General features: G+C 37.3%; 1 long non-coding RNA gene across 1 annotated transcript; it reads left to right on the plus strand.

Moving 5' to 3' along the window:
• The first annotated feature begins 11,751 nt into the window (after positions 1-11,751).
• On the plus strand, positions 11,752-18,807 carry LOC125615104. Its single transcript, XR_007345666.1, has 3 exons — positions 11,752-12,087; positions 15,687-15,744; positions 18,686-18,807. It is a non-coding gene; the product is annotated as an uncharacterized LOC125615104 (long non-coding RNA).
• The last annotated feature ends 1,035 nt before the right edge of the window (positions 18,808-19,842 follow it).

Below are 19,842 nucleotides of genomic sequence, written 5' to 3' on the forward strand. Positions count from 1 at the left end.
GATCTCCTCCAAGTCAGGGCTGGACAAATTAAAGGCCAGGGAAGCCAAGGTAAGTCAGTGAACGGTCTTAGGACTTCAGAGAATTAACCAGAGATCAAATCTGGAGATGACCAGCCTGCCAGGGAGTAAGCTACAGATAGTGATGTCTAATCTGTGGGGATTGGAAAATAGAAACAAGACAGAATTAAATACTTGAAAAGATAACCTGTAGATCAAAGGAGAGGTAATTGGAGGTAAAGTCTGTAGACATATGTGTATTATTCAAAAGGATAGAATATTGATTAACATTATACTTGTCAATTAAATATATATGATAAAATTTCTAGGGAACCACTAAAAACTGAAAATAGATTGTAGAAATTCCAAACTAGTGGTGGTGGGGGGAAGTAGTACAGAGAAGGAAATTTACATAACCATTATATTTTAAAAAGTATTTGAAAATTAAGAAGTTAACTTTAAGAAAACAATAGAATCAGCAAAGGAAAGTAGGAAAAAAATAAAGACAAAAGCAGAAATTAAGGAAACAATTTAAAGAAAAACTATACAAACGATCAAGATGCTAAAAGCTGTATCTTTAAAAAGACTAATAAATGGATAAACTGGCAAAATTGATCAAGAAAAAAGAGAGAAGGTATAAATAACCAATAGGAGGTTTGATGTAAGAAGAGGATGGAGTCACAGATGTAGCAGATATTTCAAAGATAAATAAAATATTATGAACAAATTTATAAAAATAAATTTGAAAACAGATGAAATAGAAAAATGCTTAGAAAAGCATAAATTTTTAAAAAGCCTCAAGGAGTAATATAATATGGACCACTTGGTGACCATTAACAAAATTAAATCTGTAGTTAATTTAATTAACATTTTCTCACAATAATGTGTCTGGATGGATCTATAGGTGAGTTGTCCTTCAACTCAAGAAAGAGTACTTTCAACCCTACCAAACGCTCCCATGAAGCAGAAAGAAAAGAAAAATTGGCTCCACTTATTTTACAAAATTACTATAATTCTTTTTCCAAAACCAGGAAAAAGATGAAAAGAGAAGCAAATACAAAATAGAAACAAACAGAATTCTATATAATGTAATCCTGATACACACACACACACACACACACATATTATCATAGTCAAGTTAGATTTATTTTAGGAAAAAAATATTAGGTTGAACTCAGAAAATCTATTAGTATAATTGACATGACACACTAATGGAATTAATGATCATCTTAATACAAAAAAAAGCATTCAATGGGATTCAATATGCAGTACACTAAAGAACTTCCTTAATTTGATAAAAGTTGTCAATAAAAATAGCAGCAAGTATCTTATTTAATGTTGAAATGTTAACAATTATTCCCTTTGAAATGAGAATAATTTACTTTTATTCCATGTTGTCATCTTAGACAAGCAAGGAGACAAAATCAAAGAGATACATTTGGAAATGAAGTAATAACTTGTTATTATCTAAAATGATTGTGTTTATCTACATGGGAAACCTAGAAAATATACAAATTATTAACATTAGAGCTTCTAATAAGGTTTTAGATATAATACCAATTTATAAGTCAAATGTATTCTTTATGCAAATAAGTACACCTTTAGGGTTTCAGATTTTAAAGACACAATGTGTGATATAAAATAAATAAATAAAATGCTTAAGAATAAATCTAAAAAGGGTATGAAATATCCTTCTCCAAAAAATCACATAGCCATGTATTAAAAGGCATCTTAAAATACCTAAACAACTAGAGGGACAGCCAGCTTTGTAGATGAGAAAGTTCAATTTTTCAAAGACGTCAGTTCCTACATAATTGATTAATGGATCTAATGAATTTCCAATCAAAGCTCTCAAATTATTTTTCTTGGAAATTGACAAACCATCTCAAAAATGTATACCAGAGGGCAAAGAGCTTATTGTAGTTAAAACACTCCTATGGTTCAGTGCATAGCAATCAGCCAATTCTTGGCATCACCTGTTAAAGCTGACCCCCCAGTTCCACACCTAGATACTTATAAAGGCTAGTGAATTTTTTCTTTTTTCTTTCTTTCTTTCTTTTTTTAAACAGATTTAACTAGGAGAGACGTATAAAATTATTTACAAGATTTATTGTTCATTATAAACAAAAAGACTGAAAATTGGAAATATTCATCCACAGAGAAAGGAATAAATAACAGTAGTGTACTCACTGACTTCTGAACACATTTCTATGAACCATGAGCAATTCTAGACAACTGAATTGTTTCCTGATAATAACTGCAAGAGGAGAAAGAGTGAGAATGTAAATAAAAGAGGTAAAGCAGTTAGAAAGGAATGGAGATGTTTACAGTTAACTCTTCTCTAGGAAGCCAGGAGGGGGAAAGAGGAGTCACATTTTTACGAGCCAGTAGCACTCCCAAAGAAGAAAGGAAAAGATGAACATTGGGCAGCTTCAATGTGAAGATCACAATGACAGAATGAACACTATGTTAAACTGGATGGTGAAGAGGGATTTTAAAAGTCAACAACTAAGTTAAGATTTTCCCCGGGCTTTCCACATTTCATGTATTTAAGTTACTCTGTCTCTGAGGTCACAATGGGAATAATCAACTGAGTTTTAAAAAAGTCTGAGAGCATTTTTGTCCAGAAAGAAAAGCTTATTGTAATAGGACTTAAAATTTGTATTTGATTTATTGATCTATACACTAAGAATCTCAGCTTTTATAAATGTTGATATTTAGTTTGCTGATCTTGTTTCCTTTTTGTTTAGAAATATAATACTTATCTAAATACAAGAAGAGTAATTTTCACATTAATTAAGTCTAAATTCTTCTGTGTTAAATAGCTAATAAAATTTCCTTACACATTTCAAGCTACAATTGTATATTTCACCTCTGAATTCCTCAAATACTTCAAATACCTGCCAAGTATTTTTAAAAAATTAAGAAGTAAATCCTTTTCTAGTATTTAACAACTTCAGAATAAAGTCAATTATTTAAATATCACATCTTAAAATCAGATAAAGCATACTTAATGTAGCATAATGACAACACTTATTCCATTCATTTTTTTTTATTGGTACTAGGGTTTGAACCCAGAGGCACTCTACTACTGAACTATATACCCCTTTTTATTTTGAGACAGGGTCTTGCTAAGTTGCTTAGGGACTCACAAATTAGCTTAGGCTGGCTTTGAACTTGTGATTCTCTTGCCTCAGCCTCCTAAGCCACTGAGATTACAGTTGTGCACCACCACCCCGTCCCACTTAAACTCTCTACAAACACGACTTATGTAACAATATCAATATTGCATTAATCTGTTTGGATCTTGGGTTTATAAACATCTCCACTGAAGATCAGCATTAGCAGCTCTGGTTGACCACAGCAACCAAGCATCTATCTATAGATCTTGCCTTTGTCCTGGCACCACGACCCAAATGAGGCTACTTGAGCCAGAGGTCAACCAACAGAGTCCTGATTTAACCTTAAGCTCTGTCTGCTCACCTGATCAAACACTTTCATAATGTTTTTCTGCATACCCATGTTCCCCTCCAATTCTCTGCTCCACCCAGATTGCAACACTTTCATGTCTTTTCATTCATGCAATTATTCCCCCTTTAATATTTTATTCTCTCATCTGTTTTATCATTTCTAAAATCATTATTCACATGAGGCCAACCCAACAGGGGAATTGATGCTTTAAATCAAAAATTCAGAAAGGCATTGTATATTTTCTTAGAAGATGAGAGAGGATAATAATTATTGTTAGAATATGAAGTATTTAAAATTTTTAAAATGAACATTTTGAAACTGTGAGTGAGAGAGTTTCCATATGTTTCCAACAATCAAGGGTTGGTAAATGGAAAGAACTTCAATGCCTGTATTAGTCAGGTTTTTCATTGCAATGAACAAAAAACCTAACTAGAACAATTTTAAAGGAGGAAAATTATACTGGGGCTCACAGTTTCAGAGGTCTCAGGCCATAGACAGCCAACTACATTGCTCTGTGCCAGAGGGTGTGGCAGAACATCATGGTGAAGAGTGTGGTGGTGGTCAGCAGCTCAGAACATAGCACCAGGAAGCAGAGAGAGACTAAACTCAGTTCACAAAACATATATTCCAAAGGCAGGTCCCCAATGACCCACCTCCTCCTCCTACATTCTACCTGCCTATAGTTACCACTCAATGACTCCCTATCATAATGCATTGAGAGAGGGATAATAAGGCTCTCATTTCACCTGTAAACTTTCTTGCATTGTGTCACACATGAGCTTGTTGGTGACACCTCATGTCTAAACCATAACAGCCTACTATTACTAGCTTAAGATATGGAAAATGTCACTGCTTTTGTCTCTAAAGTAGACCTCACTAAGGAGGACACAGATGCTGTTACACTGGCATCAAAAATCTGGATGTGGCCAGTTATGGTCCCTACCTGCTGGTGTAAGAACTGGGGCACCTGTGAGTTCCGTAAATGATTCACATGCTTCCATAAGCAAATTCACCTGTGCTGCTGAGACAAAAGAAAGTGAAGCGTTTTTAACTGATCTGCCACCATTGGCTTGCTGGAGACCCCAGGGTGACCTGAATGCCTTCCTATAAGAAGGCTCCAGAAGGGCTCCATCCCCTGGGTATGAAGTTTGGGAAAATGCGACTTTTACCTTTAGAGGAATTCAGCCAAGATGAGGCTAAAATCGGGCATGGAGTAGGGAGGAATAGACAAAAGAAAAAAAATGTGATAAGCACCAGAATCCACACCCTCCTGTGACTGCTTCATGAAGGAGAGGGGTGATGGGATTAAAGGGGAGTCAAAGTTAAATTAGTGTTTCTCAACCATTGCCAAGATAGTAAATAAAGGAGGGGGAGGAAGATGGATTGTGTGCAGGAGAAAGATAAGAGCTTTTTCTTAACTTCTCCAAGTACTTGGGCATGCCTCCCCATAAACCTCACAGCCATGTGTTGAGAAGGAAATTTATTTGTGCTCTTCAGTTGACATCTTTTTTTTTCTCTTATGTTTTATTTATTTATTTTTTTGCAAACCCTGTAGCCCTAAGATAAAGTCAAAACAATGATACTCTCTTTACTAATACTGTTGCAATTATCAAACTCAGTTTTCTCTTTTGGTAAATGTGAATTCCTTTAGAACTAGAAGATGGTTCCCCAAAAGTGTTTTCACAAAAGATAGTCGAGGATATATTGTTCATGGTGGGAAGAAATCATTGCAAATATGCTCCAATGAGCGAACTGGCTAAGTTAGGAGCTACACCAATGATGAAGTCATTGCAAATGATCCATCCATCCATTCATTCATTCAACGAATATATTGAATGATGACTGTGTGTCGGGGTCTAGTCTAGTTTCTTCCAAAGTAAACAAAACTGGCAAAATGTTCTGCTCTCCTTGAGCTTACATTCCAATGGAAGGAGACAGACAATAAATAAAACAAGTAAGGAAATATGTCATTTGTTAGATGTCAAGAAGCACTAGGAGTTAAAATATAGCAAGGAAAGGGAACATGGAGGTTAAGGGGGGGTTCAATTTAGAATAGGCAGAAGAGGGAAGGTGATCTTTGAGTAAAAACTTGAATGAGGTGAGGGGAGTGTTGGGGGTAAATTGCACTCCAGGTTCATGGAACAGCGGATGCAAAGGTCCTGAGCAAGCCTGATGTGTTCAATTAACAGAAGGAGGTAGATGGGAGAAGGAAAAATGAGGAGCAGGGAAGTAAACTAGAGGGTCAAATTGGTCAGAGACATCAGGTCATGTAAGTCTTGGTGTAAAGACCTTGACTCCCATTCTAAGTGACATGGGAAGTCATGCAGATGAGAGACACCATCTGATTCATATTGCACAGGATCCCTCTGGTTCCTTTGCTAAGAATCAATGGGAGAAAGATTGGTGAAGAAGAAGGGAGACCAGTCAGGAAGCTATTATGATAACCCAATGACAAAGTCTGGTGCAGATTAGAAATCACAGGGGACATGGTAGGACACAGTAGGATTCTGGATACATTTTGAAAGTAGAGTTGATGAAATATACTCACACATTGAATATAGGGTATGGATAGGGGAGAAATGATTCCAAGATTTCTGGGCTAAGCAACTGGAAATATGGATCAATCACTAACTAAAACGGGAATCCTGTGAGAGCAGGTTCTATTATGTTAATCTATAGTACCATTTGGGGTTCACAGTGTTTGCAGTTCTTGTAGTGCAATCTAACACCAATTTTTATTGTTGACATAGGAACATACCTTAGAAATATTTTTGAGTGAAAAAAGGAGGTCGCAGAATAGCAANGCCTCCTGAATAACTGAGACTGTAACAGTGCATCATCACGCCTACTTCACCTAGATGTTTTGAGGGCTGTTTATAGTTAGGGTAGTTGGTAGAACACCCACATTAGCTCTTTGGCATGTGCAGTCAGGAAGCTATTATGATAACCCAAGTAATGTACTGAGCTTTGTAGTGAGGGAGCATACTACTCTCATTTGTTAGATGATATGTAAGATAATTGCCTTTCAATAGGACTCAGAAAAAGAAAGGGTACTGCAATATTTCAAGGTTACAGATCAATTAGCCCTGCCAAAAGACCAGGCAGATCTTATGGTATTGGGGGTATGTAAGGTGAAAAAGACACTATGTGGATGTTTTGGCAAGTTTCAATAGAAGACTTTAAAATCGACTCTTTAGAATGCCAAAGGAAAGCCATGCCATCCACAGCAGAGAATTATACACCACTCAAAAATCAGCTCCTAACATGCCACTGGGCCCTGATAAAGGGAGAGGCCTAACCATGAGGCATCAGGTGGCTAAACCCACATGACATCCAATACGGTTTTGCACCTGTACACTCCCTGCAGCTTACCAATGCTTACCAATCCAGCTGAATGGGAAGGAGTCTCCCTTATGACCAATTAAAGGAAGACAGAACATGCTGAGCATGGTTCACAGCTCATTATCTTGGTAGGTGGCTACACTCTAAAATTGGGCGGCTGCCATACTACATTCCTATTTAGAAATAACACTGAAAGGCAGCAGTGGGAAGCACACCCCACCCCCTCGGGCAGAACTTCAGGTAACATGCCTTGTTATCCACTATGTGGTGAGAGAATGGCTTGAGTCAAGGTGACAGGGAGTGTCACTGGCAGTGGTAAATGACTGGTTGGTTTGGTCTGTAAGAGGAAAAGTTGGAAGGTCAGAGACAAGGTGGTTTGGGGAAGAGGCATAGGGATGGGTGGATGGATGGATGGACAAAATGAACACAAATTGTGAAGGACTTAGCTTTCCCAGGCTAATACCCACCCCAGAGCATCCACCACGCAGAGCTCACTAAATTACAAGAAGACAGAATGATTTGACCCATTAACAACAGCCAACTTTTGTCATTGGCTTCCCCAATGTTAATACAATAGGCTCATAAATAGATTAGCCATGGAGACACTACAAGGACCTAGTAGTATGAGGTCCCACACATGAAGTTGTTCCAGCTACAACTACAGATGAATCATTTCTGGGCTGATAAAGTTATGCAAACAGCCTAGCAAAGTGCTGCTGAGATACCAGCGTAGAGATGATCCCTACAAGAATGGAACATTCTTCTCCAGAATGTTGTGCACATCCCTTTACATGTCTATCGATCAAACATTCTTTAATATCTGTAATAGTGTAATAGTGGTCTGGCTGAGGCTCAGCAGGCAGGAATCTTGTTTAACATCATGTTGAAAAAGAATCCCACTATATAGTAAAAGAGGGGCAGTATGGGATTCACTGGTCCTATCCACACAACATCATCTAAAAACTGCTGGATGGATGAAGTTATTCATCCAGCTCTGCAAACGTGCCACTGAGACACCAGCATAAGGATGACCTCATGCAAGAATAGAATCCTATGCACATCCCAGAATGTTTTGCACAACCCAGAACGTTTTGCACATCCCAATCCAGTGATCTTTACATTCAATTGTAATCTGAACATATTCCCTGACATCAGTCCAGGAACCAAGGGGTGGAGCCAGGAGCATCCCTGATTATCATAACCCCCACTTGAAGAATAAGAATGGCTTATTCCTGCAACTTTAGGTTCTGTCTTCTGATGGTCCTGACCCCCAGAGGGGTAACACTTCCATGAGGTATGAGGTACCAGAAGAGACTCATTGAACTTCAAATTACAGCACCACCCAGTCACTTCAAGATTCTCATGCCATGAGACCAGTAGGCAAGGACAGGGTCATCATCTAGATGATGTATATCATCTGGGTAAATTGACTTAAATCACCAGAGGTGGGACTGAAGTGGTTCAGGAAGGAATATTTTTGGCATTTAGATGATGTGTAGCTGAATCTCTTTATTATCCTCTGCCAAATTGTTTTGATGACAAATGAACAAATGTAGCAGCCACATCCTGAAAGGGCACAGTGACCAGGGGCTCAAACCCCTGAGGAATGAGGTCTGGGCACCACCAGGTAAGCTGCATAGACCAGGACAGATTCCAGCTGAGAGTGGGAGGACTTAGAATGTAGTACGAGAGGTAATGTGTAAGTTGGCACTTCAGGACCAGCTGCAGTGGCAGGAGCTGTAGTTTACCCCAATTATCTACCGTTTGTAAATTTATCCAGGAATTGCACCTATAACCCAGAATCCTGGAAAGCTTATTCCTATTGGAGTGAACTTACTTTATGAAACAATCCATCCATGCAGTGCAAGGGGTGGACTGTAGTGATATTGTGGCATCTGCTCAGGTCTTCCTTGAGACTGAGACATTTGTTTCTCAGTTGTTGGGTGGGTTGGCTGACAGCTGCTCACATATAGGCCTCACAGAAAATGCCCTCAGCAGAAGGAAGCTGCCTTGCCAAGGTTATGACCTCCCAACTAGTTAATGATACAGGGATATAAAGACTAATCAAATTTGCCTTAATTTAAGATGACTCTGAAGAACTCTCCAAGATCCAGAGCACCATGGAATAGCTGATATCTCTCTCGCAACTGCATTGTACCCTAGCTTTTATTCTAAATCATGCTTCATATATCCCTTTACTGATGTTCTTCTGACAACACAAACCTCCATCTCTGAGCCTTTTTCCAGAAAATCAGAACTAAGACAGCCCAGCATTTCAATTTTGGAAGGCAATAAAGGAGAAGTAAGAACTTCTGGTTATTTCCTTGGCCTATTCCTTAGGACTTTTTCTCCTACAATAATCTCATTCTCTCCTCATCTATGTGTTGCCATTCCAAAATATAGTAGTCCCTCCTCATCCATAGGTATAGGTCCAAGACCCTGAGTATATGCCTGAAACTACAGATAGTACAAGCCCTTCATGCAAACACTTGCAGTATTGTGACGGTCTGTTAACTAAGAAAGCTACAAAGTGACAATCAGGTGGGTAGCATATACAGTATGGATACACTGGACAAAGGAACAATTCATGTCCTGAAAAGAATAAATAGAGATTTCCTCACACTACTTAGGCATGCAATTTAACTTATGAATTGTTTATTTCTGGAATTTTCCATTTAAATTTTTTGGACCATGGTTGATGATGGGTAACTGAAACTGTGGGAAGCAAAACCACAGAAAAGGGGGAACTACTATAAAAGCAAAACCCAAAGATGCTCCAGTCTCCCCAGAGTCTTCTTTTGGTTCTAGCATGCACACTATCTACTTGTCAATGAGAAGAGGCTGACCTCCCTCAGAAGGGTGTTTCAGTTGCCCCATCCCACGTTCTTTGTGTACAGAGGTCCTCTCAGGGAAATGTGAATAAAAAGAAAAGTTTGCTGTCACCATTTAACCTTGGATTATGTAATGGACATTTTCATCCCCCCACCAAGTTAAAATCAAGCCAATCCAGACCACGTGCAGCTTATTACAACTCTGTTCCTCCTGGGGTAGTAGCAACAGCTAATATTATTGTTCTAAATATACAGAAGCCAGTTTTTTTTCATTTTTGCTGTTGTTATTTTTGTTAGTACAAACCCAGAAGATCAACTAGGCCCTTTTATATCCTCCAGAACAATTGAGATGTATTTGGGTTTTTTGTTTTTGGTTTTCTAAAAGTTTCAACTGACTCATTTGGTGGGAACAAATTCACGTGTCAGCATGTGGTCTAACCAATATGAAAAATCCATAGGAGGAAAAACATAACATTTTCAAATTAGATATATTCAGTCATTACACATTCTTGTTCCCTCCCCTTATTTAAAAAACTATTGACCGGCACCCCTCCTTATCAACTATGATCGTGGGCCTGATTGATCACCATCAGTCCTGTTGTCTCACTCAGGTCACTAAGAAGAACAGCTTTGAGTGAAAGGGAACTTATTGCGAGAAATGCCTCATGAAACTTGAAATGAACATATAGGAAATCCAAACCTGTTGAAAACTAAACAAATTATTTGTTCTCTTTCTCTACCACCTGCAAGGCACCTTCACCTTCCTTCTCAGCTTCTTTCTGTGCCTTTGTTCCACATCTGGATTTTTGTTGTTGTTGTTTGTTTGTTTATTGACTCTGTATTTACTCCCCAGTCCTCATGGCCCAGTAAGGCTGCTACATCTCAGTTCTCTAGCTAAAGGCACCTCTTCAAATTCTTGTGTCTTCTATTCAAGTGCTTCAGGTTGAGTCTGAAGTCCCTGATCTACCTGTTATAAAAATAGTTACCCAACCTCATTCTTCAGCAAAGCCTATAGAGTTTTCTGAAATAATGAGGATTGGCCTTTTCAGGCACCCCAAACATATTTACTACGTTTCTTGGATATATAATTGAACCTCTTAACAAATTCATTCTGTTCCCTCTGACAGATAGTGAAGTGAGAGAGAAACTGTCCATCTCCTTGAACCTGAATATCATGTTTGGTTTTATATGGAGGTGCCCAACAAAAATGAGACTACTAAACCAAAGGTTCAAGAGTATAAAGTTTATTTTTGAAAAACAAGTAAATGGAGGAGGGATAGTTATTACAGTATTTTTTTCAATAAATTTTTAAATGTATCATTTATTTCTAATTTTAAAAATATATTAATTGAAAGCAATCAAATAAATTCCCTTTGAATCCCACTTCTCAGGATGCAAACTTAAGTAACTAACCATGACAGTATATAAAAATTACCATAATGAAACACATTAGGGATATATATAACTGGAAAAGTGTTACATATCTAACAAGAGGAATTTCAGTACAAAATTTTTAAAATAATTTTAGTTGTAGAGGGACACAATACCTTTATTTTAATTATTTATTTTTATGTGGTGCTAAGGATTGAACCCAGTGCCTCACACATGTGAAACTCTACCACTGAGCTACAACCCCAGACCTCGGTGACAAATTTATGTTTAGTGGATAAGGTTGGCTATCATGTTATCATTAAAAATAATCTTTTTGAAGACTATTTACTAACATGGAAAAGTGTTCATAATATGGTAAAGGAAAGTCAAAAGACAAAATTATATCTATATATATATTATATATATAAAATTTTATATATTTGCTATATATGTGAATATATATATATAATTTTATATATTTGCTATATTATGAATGCTCCATATGTACACATACATATTCCATTTTATCTTAAAATATTTGCATATAATGCAATTAAAGAAGAAAAAAGGCTGGGGCCAGGGTTGTGGCTCAGTGGTAGAGCACTTGCCTAGCATGCATGAGGCACTGCATTCAATCCCCGGCACCACATAAAAATAAACAAATAAAATAAAGGTATCCATCTACAACTAAAAAAATTTTTTAAAAAGAATATAAAAAAGAAACACATTTAAATTTCAACAGAGCTTATTTTTGAATGGTGGGGATATAGATAATTCTAATTTCTTCTTGATTGTTGACTTTCCCAAATTGTCAAAGATATATTATTTTTGTAATGTAGACTATGTCTAAAATACATGTTCTAATGACTTCTTGCTTGAATTTTTTGATTAATTTCTTCAGCCTTCCACCTCATGACAATGGATTTAAAACAGTGCTGGCTGGAGGAGAGAAAAGATGGCTGAGCCATTATAAAACATGACCAGAGCTAGCTTGGAGTTATTCCTCAGCTCATCTTTTGCTCATGTAGGAAGATTCTGCAGAAGCCAATAATTGTTTCAGAACTGCCATCTAACAGTAGGTATTTCTTACTCCTGGTTACAAGCTAACCTGACCTAACCTTGGCCATCATCGATAGTCAGTCTCGCAGTCCTGCTCCATCATGCCTGGAGTGGCTCACAGATTTTGTGAAATGATCACTTCCACCTTTTCTTCTTTTTTAATGAATGGTTAAATTTATTATGATAGCAGAGTGTTGACAAGCACGGCAGAGACTAAGAATATAGTTACTCCTCAAAATAAAATATTCAGCATTTTGACTGGCCTGGCTGAAGATTTATTTGGCAATAATTTCTTGGTTAAAATTCCCTGAGGTTTGTTTATATGGCTATTTTGGGTCCTTATTTTAAGTATATCAGCATTTTTTCCACAGCTTTAAGCTATTCTCATCTCAGCATGTAGGAAGTTAATAGGTAGCACAGAAGCTCGTTGCTTTAATTCCAGTAAGAACATAATTGTCTAAAAATGTAAGGCACCAGCCCTCCACCACTCTGAAGGACTGACAAAGATGGCCGTGAACTCAAACTCATCCTAGCCATCAGGGCTACTAGGCAGGCAACAAGAGCAACCGAACTGGCAATACCTGGCACCAAATAATCTACAGTCACTGCCCATGAAGATGGAATAAGAACCACTTGGCATTTTCCTTTTGTTTTGTTTTTTTCCAGAAACAAAACTGCACAAGTTTCTTGGGTTTTTTTTTTTTGTTTTTTTTGTTTTTTTTTTTAAGAAGAGTAAAGGAATGCAGTCCCATTTGAGGCGATTACCATCTAGATGACACATTCACCCCAGTGGTACCACCACTCCTCAAGACATCTGTGGAATTCCTGTTTTGGAATTGCTCTCAAATATAGTTTTAATAATGCATCAGAAAATTAGTCTCCTTAGTTTCTAATCACACATGAATGAGATTAAAACATCAGATTACACAACTTATTTACCAGACTGGGCTCCAGATGCCTTTTGCATTTTCTAAATAGCAGATCCTCTCACAAAACCAAAGTTTGCCACCAATAAATCCTTCAAAACCACATGCCTTGGTCTAAGACAGGAATTCCAAAAGGAGAATTCCAAACAGGATTAGAAGAATCACTGGGATAAGTGTACAGCCTTCTAACCTAACAACCCTGAACAGGGCATTTGGATCTGTAAGACCAGACACACTTAAAAAAAAAAAAATTCTAACATTCTTTGATCCCACCAACAGTGAGCGGGGGCCAGCTATGCCCCAGAAGATGCAGTGGCAGAGATACACTAGGGTTAGCCTTTTCTCTAGACCAATGCCAACCTCAAGAGAACCAATTTCAAGATGTGACTTAACATGCTATTTTAGAATTATGCTAACTTGAACATCCCAATCAGAAAAATATGTATAGAATAGGGTGCTTGAAAAGTTGGAAAGATAACAATTTTAAAGTCTTTTCGTTTCTTTTTTTCTTGTCTTTAAAAAAATTTTTTCGCCTAGGTAGGACTTTGAAGCAAAGCAGGGAGGTGCTTTTGCATTCAGCTAAATTTAATTTATGTGCCTGGATAACCTCTGAGAATTTAGAAATTTACCTAACCTGAAATATACACAACTGTAGCTACCGACATCCCTTACAGTTGTTGTTATAAAGAACTAAAACCTTAAAATGCTGTTTAAAGTATCTTTGCAACATCAGTATCAACATTAACATTCTCTCTGTACTGGCAAAAATAGTTCAACCGATCAATGACAATTAATTCAGTTTTAGTTGACATTTATAATTCAGACACCAAGAATTGTGCCACATGCCAAAACACATGTTCTGGCTAGACTTTGTCAGCTGCAAGGACCTCAAATGTTGGGGTCTTCCTGTAACTGTAAAAAGGATGCCCTCTCCCAAGGCCCAGCTACAGTTCTGGAAGGTCACCCCTGCACTTCTGAATGTCTAGGTATCTGCAGATCCCTTAAGTTTAGTGGTATCTTGGGCTGGGAGAAGTAGTCTTGCTTGTGAGATGGCAGTAGGTGGGCAGGCAAAATCTGGAAAGACAGACAACTTGATATTCCCATGCAGAAGACAACCGGACACTTAGCCAAACAGAATTGCATCGCCAAGAGAACATCAAAGTCCCCGACATACCCCAGATCATTATCTCATGTTGGGTGGCCTCTCCTGGAATTCAAGGTCTACTACTAAGAGTGCTCCCCCCACTTTTCAAGGCACCCCAAATTTGGGGGTGAGAGTCAGCCAGTTGGTCTCCTCAACCAGGACTCCTCCTGCATCATTTCCCAAGCTCCATCCTTCTGTCCTTTAGGTCCTCAAGGATTGGTCCATATAATGGAATTAATTAATTAATTAATTAAGGCTTTAAATAATTAATTAATTAAGGCTTTACACAGTCTTTACATAAATGATACCATCATTGCATCTAAGAAATAAAAGTACCTGCCCTTTTTGACATTGATCTTGATTTTATCTACTTCATCTACTTCTCATGGGTTCTTCTGAGATGCTGAGGGCAGATGTCTGAGACTGTGCTCTTGCACCTGCCCCCCCAACCCTTCTTGACAAGTCAGTAATGCACATGCTTAGTGTGAATCTCAGACTAAAGAGCACAACTCCTCTAACCCAGGATTCTCTCTTTGTCAGAAATTATTAACAAATTATTTTCGACTCTCTAAAAACCATTACCCAATGATACCAATTGCCCAAAGCTCTATTTCTAAAATCTCATCAATTCAAATTAATTCATCCCTACCAACTTGAAAAGGTGTGTCTTGATTGAAAGACAAATCTCTTTGGGCAGATAGGCCTGAGAATATGCCATCAGTGCATAAATTCTCATTCTAAGTTACTATAACGTAAAGAAATAGTGGAAGTAATTGAAATTGGGGTATATAATTGGGACTGTCAGTTTTGCTTATTAATGTGAAATAAGTAGTGTATACTAAGTAGACTAAAGATACTGGGGTTATTGGTTCAAGGTAAATAAGAATTTAAATGATTTGCTCTTATATAGGAAAGTTTTGTAAACAAAAAGAAAAACCTTGATTTGTGATGCTGGTTTTTTTTCTGTGATGTTACTAACATCCCTAAGAGTTTTAGGAAGAATTTTTGATTAATGCAAACGTGTACCGCCATTACATTCCAGTTACCTTAGTGGCTGGGAATTCAGGTAATAAATGATCACAGTTAAAACTGCCCTTGATTTGTTCAAATCTAAAGATGATGATGTATATTTTCCTCCTTGCTATCAAAGAAAATATTAGAGTCTTAATATTATATCACATACCTGCTTTGAATCTTTGTGTTGATAAATGATATATATATTTTTTTATTTCAAAGTATCTTGTAGCTGCATAATCAGAACGAGTAGACATTAGCATTGGCTTTTGCCTTTATTTTGTAGGCAATATATAGTGCCTAACATATGCAGGCATTGCATTTGGCTTTGCAAAATATAACAATGATAGTTTCTATCCTCAAGGAAATTAATCTATCTGCAAAGATGGATAAATTAACAACTGTAAAGAATGTGATGTAATACATTAATGAAAATATGGACAAAGAACCTTGAAGGCATAGAGATGGTAGTAAATAATATATTTTTTTAAAAAATTGAGTATTAACCAAACGTTTATCTGCTCCCTTTAGGCTACACTGGAATGACAATTGTGAAGTGGATGAGTTATGCTAACCCTGACGCGATCTGGTACATATATTGGTTTTCTTCTCTCCTGTAGACACCTCTGCCTTATTTGCTAGAGAATATTGAGCAACAGTAGGCATTCATGATTTCCAAGCACTCAGAGAATTGCTGTGTGACCACTGAGAGAATTTTTCTTGATTGCTTTGGATTAAGAATTGCTACTCGGGTGAAATTAAGCCAAAACAGCACTCAGGAAGCAAGATATTTTGCTTGAGCAGAACATAAATCCAAACTGGAAATGGGGGCTGCCTGGGCTCGCTGTTCTGTAGTGCTTTTGAGCCTGTGAATCCCATCGCCAAGTCCTTGCTTCCAGACCTCAGGACATGGCTTCAGCAGGTCTGCCTGCTCCAAACCCACGCTTCCCTTTGCTTTCATTCTGTGGTTTCCAGGCCCGTTTCAAGAATGCAATGCAAAATTATAATTTCATGGAGTATTACGCAATTCTAATAGAAGGTCACTGAACTTGTCAAATTTCATTGACTACCAAGTCAGGTAGGTGAGTGGTCAATGGTTACAATTTGAATGATCCATTTTATGGTTTTAATATTTATATCCCCTCCAAAACTCATGTTAAAACTTAATCCCCAATGTTATGGTATTAAGAAGTGTGGCCTTTGGGAGGTTGTTAAGTTATGAGGACCCCAATTAGTGCTTTCAGAAATGAAGCTTGAAGGTCCCTTGCCCTTTTGTCTTTCCCACCACGTGAGGACACAGTGTTCCTCCACTTGGTAAATGCAGCAACAAAGGTATCTGGAAAGCAGAGAGCAGTCTTCATGAGACACCAATTCATCTAGTGCCTTGATCTTGTACTTCCCAGTCTCCAGAGCCAAGAGAAATAAGTTTCTGTTTTTTTATAAATCACGGTGTCAGGTATTTTGTTATAGCAGCACAAAATGGGCTAAGACGGTCCATTAAAGTAAAAACAAGTGGAGTAACTACAAAGTGAATATGGACCCTTTCATGACCCTCAATGAGGTTATCCCTCTTGGAATGGACATGAAAGAACTGAGTGATGACGAAGAAGTAATGGTGGAGGTAATGTGGAGGTAACAGTGAGGTATCACAGATGAATGTACCTCCCAAAGATGGCAGCAGTCAACTGAGGCTCAAAGGTCTATTTGCAGCATCATTAACTTACTGTGGGAACTTAGTTGAGCTATTTTAACTTCTTCTTACCTTAGATAACCCACCTATAAAAATAAATTAGAGAAAACTACATTGAGATTTTTGAAGTACTTAGATGAAAGATGATATGAGTGGAGAAAACTCCATTTTTACTCAATAAAATACAATATTATTTAGAAAATATAGATTATTTTAAATTGGAGAGTCCCCAATTTTTGATATTAAAAATTATATATTTGGCTTTGTGACCTCTTTATATTACTTTCCTTTTTAATTGTGTATGAGGGGGTTTACATTTTTAATGATAAATGTGATAAACACTCATACTAAGAAATTGATGGCACAGAAGGTTGAAAAGACTGGATTTTTGCCACAAGCAACAAGGTCACCACAAAAATTCTTATCCATTGGACACATTCCTGGAAGTGGGAATGATGGATCAAAGAGTACATGAATTCAAAATCAAATCCTGATGATTATTCCAGAAAACTTTCCACAATTTGTGTCCCTACCAACAGCGTTTGTCTCCATGCCCCCTCCTCAAACTTGGGTGTTACCAAACTTTTAATTTATCAGTGTTTGAAATTAGAATGTGGAATTTGATCGTAGCTTCTTTTTGTATATGTAGTACTTAATTGTAAGAGAAACTGAATGAAGTTTAAATTTTATTAAAACCAGAAACCTTGTTTCAGAATTTAAAAACACTTAAATTATAGATAATACTCTGAAATAATGTAATAAGGGTAACCTAATTTGTGTTAGGAAAAAAAAAGAACAGGTAAAATTTTTAAATAAGCAAAAGAAAATTTGATGTGCCCATTGAAAATAGAAAAGAAGGGCTGGGGCTGTCGTTCAGTGGTAGAGCACTTGCTTAGTATGTGTGAGACACTGGGTTCGATCCTCAGCACCACAGTAAAAAATAATAATAATAACAAATAAAATAATGGCATGCTGTCCATCTACAACTATAAAAAAAGAAAAAGAAAATAGGAAAGAAGAAAAAGAAATAGAAAGAAGGCATAATAAATGGAAAACATGGAATAAAATGGCAGCAGGATCTCATTATACATTCTAATATAATAATAATAATTATTGAACTTGGAGGAGGTGTCCATTATCCAAACTACCCAGGAGGTTGAGGCAAGAGGATCACTAGTTGGAGGCTAGCCTTAACCATTTACCAAGACCCTATCTCAGAAACAGTTATTATTATATTATTATTTTAAATGATATCTATAACATATGACATATCACTATCATTTAAAATGTAAATTAATTAAAATGGAGATCAAAAGACAGAGAGACCTTTAGTATTTATTATTAATTATTAATATCTTATTAATATCTATTTTAAAAATAGATACAGAAAGGTTGAAACTAAAGTGTTGCAAAAGGATGCACTAACTAATTACAGACCAAAAAAATATGAGAAAACAGCTTCAATATTTACATGCATTATGTTATAATTAATACTAACATTAAAGGAACATTAGATATATTTCTTGGGAAACGTGGATTATTTAGAAAAGGCATTGGCTCATTACATGGAGAACAATAAAATTGGAGGCCTTACTTACATCATTACATGTAAAAATAAAAAAATATATAAACTTAATACAAGAAAATGTCGTGGAATTTGTTGAAGAATCCCCCAGAATATAAGCTATAATAATAAAGGGCAAAAAATAAAATAATGGGCATGAGGGTGCATCTTTGAAGCAGTAGGGCCAAGTAGGAGGCCTCTGGGTCACTGGAGCTGTGCCCTGAGGAGAGTTGTGGGGTCCTGATGTCTTCCTCCCCTCTTTTCTTTTGTTCCCAGACATGAAGTAAATGAACTTTCTCTGCCACATCCTCCTGCCGTGATGTACTGTGTTGCTGCAAGCCCCAAAGCAACAGGGCCAACCAATCATGCACTGAAACCTCCAGAACCATGAGCCAAAAATAAATCTTTCTTCTTGTTATGTTGATTACTGCCGCAGTCTGGCTGGGCACAAATCACGAGCCACTGAAGCAGGAACAAACTTTATTTTTAAACTGCAGGAAAACACTTCACACAGCTCCCGGGGAATCCTCCCTAACACCACGAGGCTTCTCCAGGAACCCCCAGCCGGAAATATCTCTCTCGGAAATCCCTCCTCCTGCACTTCCCCAACCAATGGGAACTCTCGGGGAATCCCCGGAAATCCCCACGAGAACTCCAAAATAGTGCGAGAACTCAAAAGTTGCGGCAGAGGCGGATAGTAATGCCTCGCCTGTCAATCAATACTGTTGGCAAAATGCCAGGGGCCATACAGACTCGGCCGTGGCTCTCAGCAGATTACCATAGATATTTTCTTACAGTAACAGAAAGCTGACTAACACCTGTGTGCTCCTGTAATTTCCATCTGTTAATGCCCATTGTTTCTGAACTGTGGGAGTACTGTAAACCAGTGTGCCACCGTGTGCCATGTTGGTAGCTGGAAATTGATCACAGTGAGAATATTTATATCACAGAAATCAGCAGATCTCCAGAGAACCAGTGCTGAAGCCCTTAGCAGCACACTGCTAAGATCCCTGATAGCCCTACAGTAAACACGCCTATTTAACTAACTTACTGTTCCAAATCTTGTTTGATCATGAGATTCTTTTAATGCATATCTATCAACATCCTGAGACACACTTTGGGTAAGTTAGCTAATTACCAAAGCCTTTCCTAGTAACACATGTAAGTGATAAGCCTTTATGCAAACTTACCTCCCCTAATTCTTAAATGTTGAATTTATTGGGGGATATTATAAGGTTAGACAACTTCCTTTGAAAATAAAGTTAAAATTAAAGAACTTCAACTACCTGGGAACTATTGATGGATTTCTTTACAATTCCTTAGTCCTAAGCAACTTGGTTATGGGTAGAACATTACACAGAAAGACTCTATTTACATTGCATCACTGAATAAGGAAATCAATGCCTCTAATTCTTATTTTCTCCATCTGTAAA

This window comes from Marmota marmota, unplaced genomic scaffold (assembly GCF_001458135.2).
Source record: "Marmota marmota marmota unplaced genomic scaffold, marMar, whole genome shotgun sequence".
Taxonomy (NCBI): domain Eukaryota; kingdom Metazoa; phylum Chordata; class Mammalia; order Rodentia; family Sciuridae; genus Marmota; species Marmota marmota.